This window comes from Dreissena polymorpha, chromosome 1 (assembly GCF_020536995.1).
Source record: "Dreissena polymorpha isolate Duluth1 chromosome 1, UMN_Dpol_1.0, whole genome shotgun sequence".
Classification (NCBI taxonomy): domain Eukaryota; kingdom Metazoa; phylum Mollusca; class Bivalvia; order Myida; family Dreissenidae; genus Dreissena; species Dreissena polymorpha.
The window spans coordinates 93418034-93430980 of NC_068355.1; the positions used below are offsets into that span (position 1 = coordinate 93418034).

At 34.5% G+C, this 12947-nt stretch overlaps 2 protein-coding genes across 2 annotated transcripts in view; both read left to right on the top strand.

The window, feature by feature from the left end:
• LOC127841054 (intraflagellar transport protein 22 homolog) overlaps window positions 1-12947 on the top strand; it is a 219312-nt gene that overhangs the window by 80492 nt on the left and 125873 nt on the right. The gene's annotated exons all lie outside the window — the stretch shown is intronic.
• LOC127837313 (uncharacterized) overlaps window positions 1-12947 on the top strand; it is a 79151-nt gene that overhangs the window by 19116 nt on the left and 47088 nt on the right. The gene's annotated exons all lie outside the window — the stretch shown is intronic.

The following is a 12947-nucleotide window of genomic DNA, read 5'->3' on the forward strand; positions in this document are numbered from 1 at the left end:
TTACTAAAGATTTATTCAATGCATATTATTTTTCTTGTGTACTATTTTATATGAAGTTCCGCCCATAAAAATAACTTTCGGCTGTTCTGTCGATCAGATCCGCGACTTTCATTCATAATTATATTACCGGATTATTACGCTGGTGGGAAATGTATCGGCATGTTTTGTTTAGTTAGTCCATTCAGACGCGTCTTTTCGGATGCGTCTTTAATCCGCTGTTCACAAGTTTTTGATTCTTGGTCTGACGTGCAATAAACCGGTCCTGACCGGTTTAGAGACTGCAGCGAATGGTTTATAACACCTAATCGAGACAAGAATGTCATTAATGTGTACACTGTGTATTCGATTTCATGACATGGGAATTTTAATAGCGAACAGAATCGGACCGACTGTTTGGGATTTTCAATCGGTCTTTCATGACCCCAATCGGTCTAGGACCGACAAAATTGAAAAAAATATGATCCCTGCTAATAGTACCTTGGAAAATGTGTATGTCGTAAAATTCCCAGCCTTCCATTGAGTGGCAGCATACGATGGGAATGAAAACATTCTTTTTTCTCCAGGACACCAACTGTCTGTCGACTGTCTTGACAATAGTTTCAAATATGCATTGACTATCTGCAAAATACCATTGAAGGACTTATCAGATTTAGCTACACATTAAAACTTCTTTAATATTATATATGTTTATTAAAGGAATCCTGACAGAAACAAGCAAATTCGTAGATTCGATATCCTAGCAAAAATTCAGTTTGTTAATAGATGGTTGCAAATCCCTGGATATATGGTATAATCTTTCAAAAATATTTAAGTGTAGGGTTATTGTTGTTATGCAATGCTATTCTCCTCATTAATAACTCTACACCCATGCAGTTTCATATTGAAATCTTGTAGCATGATAAAGCCCTGAAAAGTGGCACAATATAAACCAACAAAGAACTCTTGTGAAGGGTTTTGATTCATGGTCATGGTACTTCTTCTCAACAATATCTATACATCAATGAAGTTCCATGGTGATATTTTAAAACATTTGTGAGATATGGCCATTCAAACTTTTGTGACAGACGGACGGACAGACTGTCGCCGATTGACAGACGGCAAAAGGCAATATATCTATCTATATATATATATATATATATATATATATATTATGTAAATTACCTGATCATCTACCCAGTTGTTGCCTTCCAGAGTTTGGAGATTTGTCTCTTCAACCCCTTCACCACACACTGTCAATCTTTCTCCTTTGGCAAGTGGTATAGGGTCAGATGGCATCGTCAAGAAATGAATTGCCTCTTCTTTTTTTGCAGCCACGTTGACAGGAGGTGTAGTTTTCACTTGAGAGGTAGCCGTGTTTACAGGAGTTGTAGTTTTCACTTGCGGGTGCAGACCGCTCATCTATTTTCTTTTTAAAGGTGAAGGGACTCTCATTTTCAATCACAAAGGAGGGAGGGGTGGAGTGAAGAGGGGTGTATAGTGTGGGGGTGTGGACATTTATTACATTATTTTCCATAAATGCGAAAAAAAAGGGAAAAAAATCGGGGGGGGGGGTGGGGGGGATTCTTGGGTTCGATGGTTGGACGGTATTTCAAACATAAAATAATAAAAATAAATATTTGTGATTTTTAACCGTTTCAAAAAAAAAATTTGCGGGGGGGGTATAGTGTGAGGGTGTGGTGGTCATTTGTGAGATGATCTTAAAAAAAAAAAATAGGGGGGGGGATTCGGGTGGGGGGAGGGGGGGGGTGGGTTGGGATTCTTGGGTGCGATGGTTGGACGATATTTCAAACATAAAATAATAAAAATAAATATTTGTGACGGGGGATGGTTTGGGTGGAGTCTATTGTGGTATGTCAGGTAAGAGTAGTTTTGTCAAAGTATCAATAAAATCTAATCATAAATAAAGAAGTTATGGCAATTTTAGCAAAATTTAATAATTTGACCTTGAGAGTCAAGGTCATTCAAAGGTCAAGGTAAAATTCAACTTGCCAGGTACAGTAACCTCATGATAGCATGAAAGTATTTGAAGTTTGAAAGCAATAGCCTTGATAGTTAAGAAGTAAAGTGGATCGAAACACAAAATTTAACCATATATTCAAAGTTACTAAGTCAAAAAAGGGCCATAATTCCGTAAAAACCAGAGTTATGCAACTTGTCCTTTTACTGTACCCATATGATAGTTTGCGAGTGTTCCAAGTATGAAAGCAATATCTATGATACTTTAGGGTAAAGTGAACCAAAACACGAAACTTAACCAAATTTTCAATTTTCTAAGTATAAAGGGCCCATAATTCCGTCCAAATGCCAGTCAGATTACATAACTTTGCCTGCACAGTCCCCTTATGATAGTTAATAAGTGTTGCAAGTATGAAAGCAATAGCTTTGATACTGTAGGAATAAAGTGGACCTAAACACAAAACTTAACCAAATTTTCAATTTTCTAAGTATAAAAAGGGCCCATAATTCTGTCAAAATGCCAGTCAGAGTTACATTACTTTGCCTGCACAGTCCCCTTATGATAGTTAGTAAGTGTTGCAAGTATGAAAGCAATAGCTTTGATACTTACGGAATAAAATGGACCTTAACACAAAACTTAACCAAAATTTTCAATTTTCTAAGTATAAAAAGGGCACATAATTCTGTAAAAATGCACGCCAGAGTTATCTAACTTTGCCTGCCCAGTCCCCTCATGATAGTAAGTAAGTGTACCAAGTTTGAATGCAATAGCATTGATACTTTCTGAGAAAAGTGGACCTAAACGCAAAACTTAACCAAAATGTTCAATTTTCTAAGTATAAAAAGGGCACATAATTCTGTCAAATTGCACGCCAGAGTTATCTAACTTTGCCTGCCCAGTTCTCTCATGATAGTAAGTAAGTGTACCAAGTTTGAATGCAATAGCATTCATACTTTCTGAGAAAAGTTGACCTAAACGCAAAACTTAACCGGACGCCGACGCAGGCGCCGACGCCAACGCCAAGGTGATGACAATAGCTCATAATTTTTTTTCAAAAAATAGATGAGCTAAAAATGGCCCTAATTCCGTTAAAATGTCAACCAGAGTAACTTGCCCTGTACATTCCCTTTATGATAGTTAGCGAGTTTTCAGAGTCTGAAAGCAATAGCTATGATACTTAGGTAAAATGGACCAAATATTCAATTATCTACGTATAAAAGGGGCCATTATTCTATCAACATGTATGCCAGTCAGAGTTACATAACTTTGCTTACACAGTTCCCTCATGAAAGTAAGTGTTGCAAGTATGATAGCAATTTAAAGCTTTGATACTTTAGGAATAAAGTGAACATAAACACAAAAGTTTACAAAATTTTCAATTTTCTAAAAATAAAAAGGGAACATAATTTTTACAAACTGCTTGATACAGTTGTCTGTTCTTGTTTGAGGTGGTACACAAACTTTAACATAGATTTATCAATAATGTGCATATTCATAGTGGAAAAAGGGCCATAATTCTTACAAAATGCTTGAAACAGTTTTCTGCTCTTGTTAATTGATTGGAGTCATGTAGGTTAAGATGTATGCAAAATATAAAAGCAAAATGTCAAGGGACATAAAATTTAGAGGTGGTACACAAACTTTAACATAGATTTATCAATACCGGGTAATATGCATATTCTAGGTGGAAAAAGGGTCATAATTCTTACAAAATGCTTTATACAGTTGTCTGCTCTTGTTTATAGATTGGGGTTATGCTGGTAAAGAAGTATGCAAAATATAAAAGCAAAACGTCCAATTTATGACACAATACTTTATAATGTGAGGTTGGAATAAGACGTCAATGCGGGAATAAATTGTGATTTTTCAACAGTGCATAATATGAAGTTTCAGTCTTCACGATAGTTCATTTTATCCACTAGCCATTCGGGCTACTGGAATGGTAAAGACAAGTAGCCCAGCAGCAAAATTACTAGCCCAAAGTAAATTTGTTAAAATATACACCCTGTTAAAGGGTTTCATCTTTCAATAGCAGTTAATCTATTAAAAGTAAAATTGTATCCAGGGTATGTTAACTGTTAACTGTAAGCCTATTGCAAAAACAATTGCAACACAATATAACAAGTCAATTTAATTATGTCCTTTATTAATTATAAGTATTTAACATGTGATAAACAACTTCTTCGTTCATCTAATCATCACTGCAATCCTGGAGATCCTCTTAGTCAGAAACCATATCCTGTAAAACAAGCAACCTGATAGTTATTTTCCAGAAGTTTACTTGACAAGTGAAGGAATAGATGGCATACTTTTATCATACATGTTGACTTTTTTCTTATGCTGTGTTTTTAAGCGTAGCTTATTAAACTCTGTCTTACAGAAGTAGCTTCTCCTTCATCACTGATTTGTTACCACTTTTCTTGAAATTCACGTTTCCGTGATTTTTCATAGTCATTTGTTGACTTACGATCAGACGTGGGCAGTTTCTTGCCAGGCTTCGCTCCAGCTACGTATTTAAGCATTATGCAGCCTTATGCGCGTAGGGACTTACAACTTTGGAAATAAACACACAGGCAAGGTTACAAAGTAAAACGATGTTTATTCCGGAAATGCAAGCCGCGTACGTCGATAAGTTTACTTCAGCAGAAAACACATCAGCATGACGTGTGCCAATAATGAATAACCAGTCTAAATTGTTCACCACGTGGCCTGTGTTACGACTCGAAAATGACCGTTGAATGTATGGACCAATCGGAACGCGTTTAAATCTCGTATTTTAGGCGAAGTTGAACGAAGTTCTGTCAGAAATCTTCGCGAAGTACTCACACAATAATGACTTTTATCACACTTAAAAATGAAACAATATTGATACACGGAATTTCTACTGGCCCGACGGGCGTACAATATGGCAATTTTAATAGGCCCGAGCTATAATTTACACGCCCAGGCCACCGGGCGTGCGCTTATTTCGCAGACTGAAGTTTTACATGTTGTATTTATTAAGTTTGAAATATTATAATTCAAATAGATACTTGCATATATAATAGCATCATTTAAATTGATTTTACTACACTACACAACTGGATTTTTTATTGAATTTGTTTTTAATCCCCATAAAATAATACCTTGTCCTTGCAGTGCATGAACACATTTTAAAAATACATTAAAAGGGATAAAAATACAATCACTGTTGATAAAAAGTCATGGAAAATTGCTTATTAAGCTTGAAGTATAGATAAAATATTACAAAAATTAATTGAGATCATGAATAGTTTTGTTTGAGAAAATCACCAAAATGATGTCCATTCCCAAGTTGATGTCTTATTCCAAATTCACATAATACAGTGTTCCACATATTATTTCATATTAACAATTACACTAATTGATAATTGATGTGTCATTTAACGATGAAATAATAGAACAATTGCCATTCAAATTTAAAGAAGTATGTTGTCATTAATGCCATTGCAACCACTTTAACCCTTTGCATGCTGGAAAATTTGTCGTCTGCTTAAATGTCCTCTGCTAAATTCTATCATTAGCATTTTCTTCAATTTTTTTTCTAAGACTACTATCAGGATAGCATACAGTTTGGATCCTGATGAGACGCCACGTTCTGTGGCGTCTCATCTGGATCCAAACTGTTTGCAAAGGCCTTCGAAATCCAGTTCCAGCGCTCAAAGGGTTAAACTTTAAACAACTATGTTGTAATTAATGGCATTACAGCCACTTTAATATTTTAATTGATTTATTGATACAATATTGAAAAAAGCGGAACACGAAATGAATATTAATTCAGAAAATCTGTATTGTGTACCATCAGCAACATTATTATAGCTACCTGAGAGTTTAGTCTCCAAAATCTCTGATAGCTACACTTAACCAGGATCACAACACCTATACCCATGTCAATTTAATTTACATCACAATAGGTCTTTAAAATGTCACTTCTGAGCTTAACTATTTGTTAACTACCACAACCACCATATTCATCATTATTGCCAACTGCATGAGCAATAGTATTGTGAATCTTAAAGCTAGTTTAACGAGCAAAATGAAATTTACAAATGTCATGCTACACATAACCATGAACAAACAGAACTACCACCATATTATTTTGTTCATTATTTTCATCTTAAGATATTAATTTAAATTGCCAGTTTTCATAAAGAAATATGCAACCTGACTAAGAGTAAAATATAACTTAAAATAAACACTTTGATCACATCTGGGAGCTATTCTAGAAACCGTTACTTGTAGTTAATTATTGATCTGAGAAATTCAGGGAGAAAATGCAATTTTGAAATATCCTACCCTTCAAGAAGAATTTCTTTGCCTTAATTTTGAACTGGTGACGCCTGTTGATATTTACACGATCAGTTCCCTTCATAAGCACAGGAAAAGTTTCCAAAGTGAGAAAGTTCACTAAATCAACATATTCTTTATCCTCCATTATTTTATGAAGAGTATTACTAACACAGTTTTAAACAAAATCAAAATTATTATAACATACAATAAATGTTGACAGCACTTAAAAAATCTAACTGAACAATAGCAAAAAGCAAAAGAAATCAAGTAATTTATCTCTTAACATTACAATTAATAGATTTCATTGGCCATTTGGTTCACCAATAAAAAATAAATAAATAAATCGTATAATTCTATGTTTTTTTAAGCTTACCTGTCAATATTGTTATTTTTCTTAGAAGACCCTTTATGACCCCTAACTTTTTGGCAGAAAGGTCATCTTAGCTTTTTATGACAGGTCCCATGTTTTTATAGCATCTTCTCAGAGTCTATGATAACGAGCTCATCACTTGATAATTGTACCCCTATGACTGGGTCCATTTCCTGTCCACTGTACCAGATCTATACTTGTTAGTCTTTTTAATTGTTAGGATTTTAATTGTTTGCATAGCTGTTTGTTTTTAAAAAAACAATAAACACAAAATAATGATAACAATTATTATCATATTACATCCATATTACCTATGAGCACTAAGAATCTTTCAAAATCAATCCAAATATTTGTTTATTGTGTCATTTGTGTAGGCGAGTTAGAGCATGTATTAAGTTTATTAGCAAGAAAATGTAATTCTTTTATGAATATATAATTAACATAGGTATTATAACCATAAATGATACATGACTGACAGTTATTATTATATTATATTTTATTTTGGAAATGGACTGAAGATGAACCAAATAATATACTTAATTTCTTTCAGCATTGCATTTACTGTAGTTCCCCATGCATTATACTACTTATTCTTTTTTTCACAATTTCAAAGCTTAAGTTCACAATTGTTCATGGATAAAATGGTTCAATGGTTGTATGAGTGATAGTGTAACATTTGACAGGTTTCTGTTAATTATATGTATATAAATACATGACTGTCACCAGTAATTAATATATTATTAATAGGGTACAGACATTAGCCCTCTGGGACGTTAGCCCCTAGAACATAAGCCCCTTCAAAAAAGTGCACGCTAGGACATTAGCCCCTAGGTGTTTTAAAACGTTTATAACAATTTTTAAAGTAAGTATTTTTATTCCTTTTTTTTATTTCAAATGTTAATACATACAGTTATTTATATGTTGAAGTCTTATATATTTTCTTTTCAATACATAGATTGTACCACACAAATACATTTTAGTGGTGTTTTTTTTTCACAATTTCTTTACTTTTCTTTCTTTTATATGGATGGCAAACCTATTCTTATTTTATTTAAATTGTGAGATTGTTACCTAATATAATTAGTTTATTCTGTCCTCTCATTTTTGCATTATATATTATATTGTATTAGGACTATTGAAACCAAAAATGTTATTAATTTGCATTAAAATGTTGCGTGATAGTTGGAGTAACAAAAAAAAGAACACGAGCTGTCAGAGGACAGCCGCTGGACTACTCGAGTGCTTGACAGTATAACGTAAGCCATCATGAAGAGGGGGTATAATGTGGGTGTGTGGTCATTGTTTTGAGTCAAAGTATGAATCAAATGTGATCATAAATGACTGACTAATGGGGTTGTTTACCCTCGGGACTTCGGTTTATAAACCATTGCCCGAGCACACTGCTTAACATAAAACTCTGGATAAAAAGGTTGAAAACAGCCATAAAATGGACAGCCCGATTTTACTGGGCTGTACCATTGATATAAATAGAAAACTTTGCAGTGTTGGTGCGGTGCCTTAATAAAAAGCTATTGGTTTAAAAATATCTATACTTATTCAAGAAGCGTTAAAAACGCAGTACTTAATAAAATTAATAATCAATGTCTAGCCTAATGCTGTAAGAAAGCCGTGTTTTAATTGGTTGACTGTATTTAAAAGCATAGCTCTGATTGGTTATCTCTGTCACGTCCGCGCAAAAGCAAGTAGGTCAATCCGTTTTGGGATAAAAATTTCGCACAAAGAACGACCTTGAAATGGCGTCTGCTCTTGCACAGACGTCTGCCCTTTTGCACTTTTGGAATGTAAACAAAGCATATGAAACAAGAAGAAATATTACTACTTGAATCTGTTTGAATTTAATATAATTGGTATATGTTATTTAAACTATTATGATGACGTTATATTAATATTAATAATTAAGTATTGATGGTAAAAACACATACTATTATAATATACATATTATGCGGTATCATCATTACTAGACCCATTGTTCAGTATTTACTGCAATGCGTTGTTGGAGTGTTTAAACTTTGTGATCTGTGTTTTAAATGTTAAAATCCAAATAGGATTATTTTTAGTATAATGCCTATAGAAAAGTAAAGGAATACACAGATGTGTAATATGTTTGAAAAAAAAAAATAATAATAATATTTAAGGATTTTCCAGATCACAAAGTGGTTTAACATTGCCACTATATATTTACATACATAGTAAAGTACCAGAATTAGGTGTATATTTAATGTTTAAACGAAATGTCATACAACAAGATCTAATCGATGGGAAATAATGCTTATCTACGAACATTAATTAGTAGGAATGCTAGAGCCTGATTTAATAGCTCTCAAATGTAAAGTGAATTTGCATGTAGACATGCAATTATATGGAAAAAAAGGAAAAAGATAATATATAATAACACATAGGGAGTATAACTCTTAAATCTATATTAATGTTGCAATTGAGTATTGAGTTATTAAAAATTGTAATGTGTATAAATTTATGTATGTGGCTCAATGTTAAACACTTGCAGACAGGGAATATAGCCGTAATGCTCCAACGTTAGACTCTGTCTGTATGGAACTTAAAGAGGATTGGGCTGTGGAGAAGAGAAGTCCCCCCCCAGAGTGGCGTTAAAACAATATTTAAAAGTGAGATTAGTAAAAAAAACTTATATGTTAAGGGTAATGACTTACGTGTCTCCAAACGGTCACCTTTATAGGGCCACATAAAAATAAAGGGTAAAACAATGTGCTTTACAGGTAAAAATGTGACAACACAACTAAATTTGAACAAAAAGTACATTATTTACAATATGTACAGTACTGTATGCGTTTATATATTTAAATTACAAGTTGCCACCCTGGAGGGTTGAAAGAAGAAGAGATTTTGGGAGTGTAGGCCGGTGTGAGTGGGGGAGAAAAGCCAGCAGGGGTGATGTCACTTAGTTGAACTAAGGGAGGTAATTGTGGGGATGGAGTCTACAAAGGTTGTTTCCCCAGGACCAGAGGGAGTGCACGGTAAATGAAAAATAGTTTGTATGCAATTGAAGGAAAATTGGAAAAAGGTATGATGTAAAATGGTAAAAAGACCAAATATTGCCTAGATGCAGTAAAACAAACCCAAAAAGCTCTAATCCAATCAATTTTATTTGTATATTGGTGAAAACAATGGAGGAAATAGTACTAAAGTACCTTGTATGGTATGTAAAATGGCAATTAAACAGAAAAACCGAGGCACTTTGCTATATAAAATAGCAATTTAACATAAAATTAAGGAAATTTGCTATATAAAATAGCAATTTTAACATGAATTAGTGTAATACAGAGTAAAAAGTTTGCTATGGTGTAGAAATAGCAGTATTGAGAAATAATTAAGGCAATTTGCTATATAAGATAGCAGTTTTACACAAAAATAAGGAAATTTGCTACACAAATTAGCAGTTATAACAAGATTTAATGTACTACAAGGTACAAAATTTGCTATGATCGAAAATTAGCAATATCATCAAAATCGACAATAATACCAAGGGATTGGTATTACCCTGGATAGGGCTAAATAAGGGTTTTTCATGGTATAAGGCCCTGCACCGTGCACTCCAGTCCGACATGGCTCTTCGAGTTTGAAGGGGAAAGGGTGGCATTTCAAAGGGGAAGAGAGGGGGTGCAATGCAGCCAACAATCCCAGGTTACTGGACAGCCTTGTCCTTTCTTGTAATAAGAAATGCCATAAAATATGATTATATTAAGATACTGAAAAATGTAAATGGTGGACTAACGTCATACTCTCATAAAAAATGTATTAAAATAAAGAAGACCAGGTCAATACCATTGGCCTGATTTAGAAAGGGCAGGGTAGAACAATAAACCCATTAAAAGCTAAAATAAAAGTTGTGTAAAGGAGACACAAATCCAACACAATTACTAGATTACGTCAGTTTTGTGCAAAGATTACACAGTTTCAAGGACAAACAGTCACAAGACTGAATAATTGGGTGGGTGTTGGCTGCTCTCCCTCCCCCAATGACCTAGATTTTGTCAGTTATCTGACAATCCAGAAGGTATTTGGCGAGGGAAGAGAAGACCGGGCCCCTAGCTGCTCCCTTGGGGTCTAGCACGTTGGAAAGGTTTAAAACTAGTCCATGGGAGTGCAATACAGCTTCGAGGTGGTCGCTCTGTGCCTTATGGTTAGGACAGTGCAGCAGCATGTGGGGCGCAGTATGGGGTTCCTGGCACCTAGAACATGCGGGGTCTATACCGAGGACATACTTTGCTGAGTATCTGTCAGGCGGCCTGAGGGTTTTCGCGGTTCTGGTAAAAGTATGTCGACGGGAAGACAAATTGTCGGTCCGGAGATTCCACTCACCCACTACAAATTTCTTTGTCAGGGAGTAGATCTCAGTAGGTGCCAGGGGTTCCCCAGCATCTACGGCCCCCCTCAAGAGGCCTTTCTTTGCCCCCCTGTCGGCCTGCTCATTCCCGCTGATGTTGACATGTGCTGGACACCATACTTATGTGACCTTTAAAGATTTATCTAGGCACTGTTGATGAAGTTCCAAAATGCTAGCTTAAATGTCAGGCCTAGATCTGCTATTTCTGTTTTTTATAGACTCAAGAGATGACACTGAGTCTGATAAAATAGCAGTTTTAGTAGGTTTATTGACCAATATCCAGCACAATGAGTATTTAATTGCCAAACGTTCTGCTGTAAAAATAGAGAGATTGTTGCTGAGCCTGTGCGTTTTGGTAATATTTTTTTAGGGAATTACAAAAGAGTTGGCTACCAAACCAGAGTTAGGGCATTTGGAGCCGTCAGTGTAGATTTTTAGATGCTCAGCATACAAATTATCTATAAGGGAGAGAGCTTCTGACTTGATGAGTTGTGGCAAGTCAGTTTTCGTTATATTATTAGAGAGTGATAGGTCAACATCAATGGGTCCAAGCGTCCAGGGGGGGGAGGGCTTAGGTCTGCTACAGGTACCTTGATCATAAATAAAGAAGTTAAGGCAATATAAGCAAATTTATTAATTTGACCTTGAGAGTCAAAGTCGTTCAAAGGTCAAGGTCTCATTACCAGGTACAGTTCCATCATGATAGTAAGAAAATATTGGAAGTTTGAAAGCAATAGCCTTGATACTTTAGAAGTAAAGTGGATCTAAACACAAAATTTAACAAAATATTCAAAGTTACTAAGACAAAAAAGGGCAATAATTCCATTAAAAAGCCAACCAGAGTTATGCAACTTGCCCTGTACAGTCCCCTTATGATAGTTAGCGAGTTTTCAAATTTTGAAAGCAATAGCTATGCTACTTAAGGAGTAAAATGGACCAAAACACAAAACTTAACCAAATGTTCAATTATTTAAGTATAAAGGGGCCATAATTCTGTCAAAATGCTTGATAGAGTTGTCTACTCTTGTTTATAGATTGAGATCATGTTGGTAAAGAAGTATGCAAAATGTTAAAGCAATATGTCAAGGGACATAGAAAAATATTGAGGTGGTACGCAAACTTTTACATAGATTTATAAATAATATGCATATTATAAGTGAAAAAGGGCCATAATTCTTACAAAATGCTTGATACAGTGTTCTGCTCTTGTTTATAGGTTGGGGTCATGTTGGTCAAGAAGTATGCAAAATATTAAAGCAGTATGTAAAGGGACATGGGAAATAATTGGGGTGGTACGCAAACTGTAACATTTGCACGCTATCGCTTATGCTAACGCCGACACCGGGGTGAGTAGGATAGCTCCACTATATATATTTCATATATAATAGAGGAGCTAAAATGATTTCAATTCATAAGTTTTATGTCTTTTCATTTATGCATTGTCAAAGATTATTGTCAATGCATTTGCATGATGCTTTGGTTGAGTTTAAGGATAAAGTTAAGCAAATAAAATTATTTGTCCCAAAATGCATCCCCTGTTGGGATATGAACCCAAACCTCTTTCCTCTGGCCTGGAAAGTATTCTTCCTTGAAATACAAGGGCATGTTAGAGGAAAATGAGCAACTTGCAGACTATTTACCTTCAACAATATTTTATCTGTGGTATTATTTACAAATTCCATGAAGAATATTTTTACAGGATTTATCTTACACAACATAACATCACATTACACGCCTCTGTGAATCTGCAACACATTACAGCTTAAGTTCATTTTTGTATGATTTTGCATGGTTCATATATTTTCCATTATTAAAAATTAAGTCATTTTTGTTTGAATACAAAAATGAAATATCAATATACTAAAACTATCAATATTGTTAACTAAAACCCCAATATAATAATATGAATCTTATAAGAAAATACATTG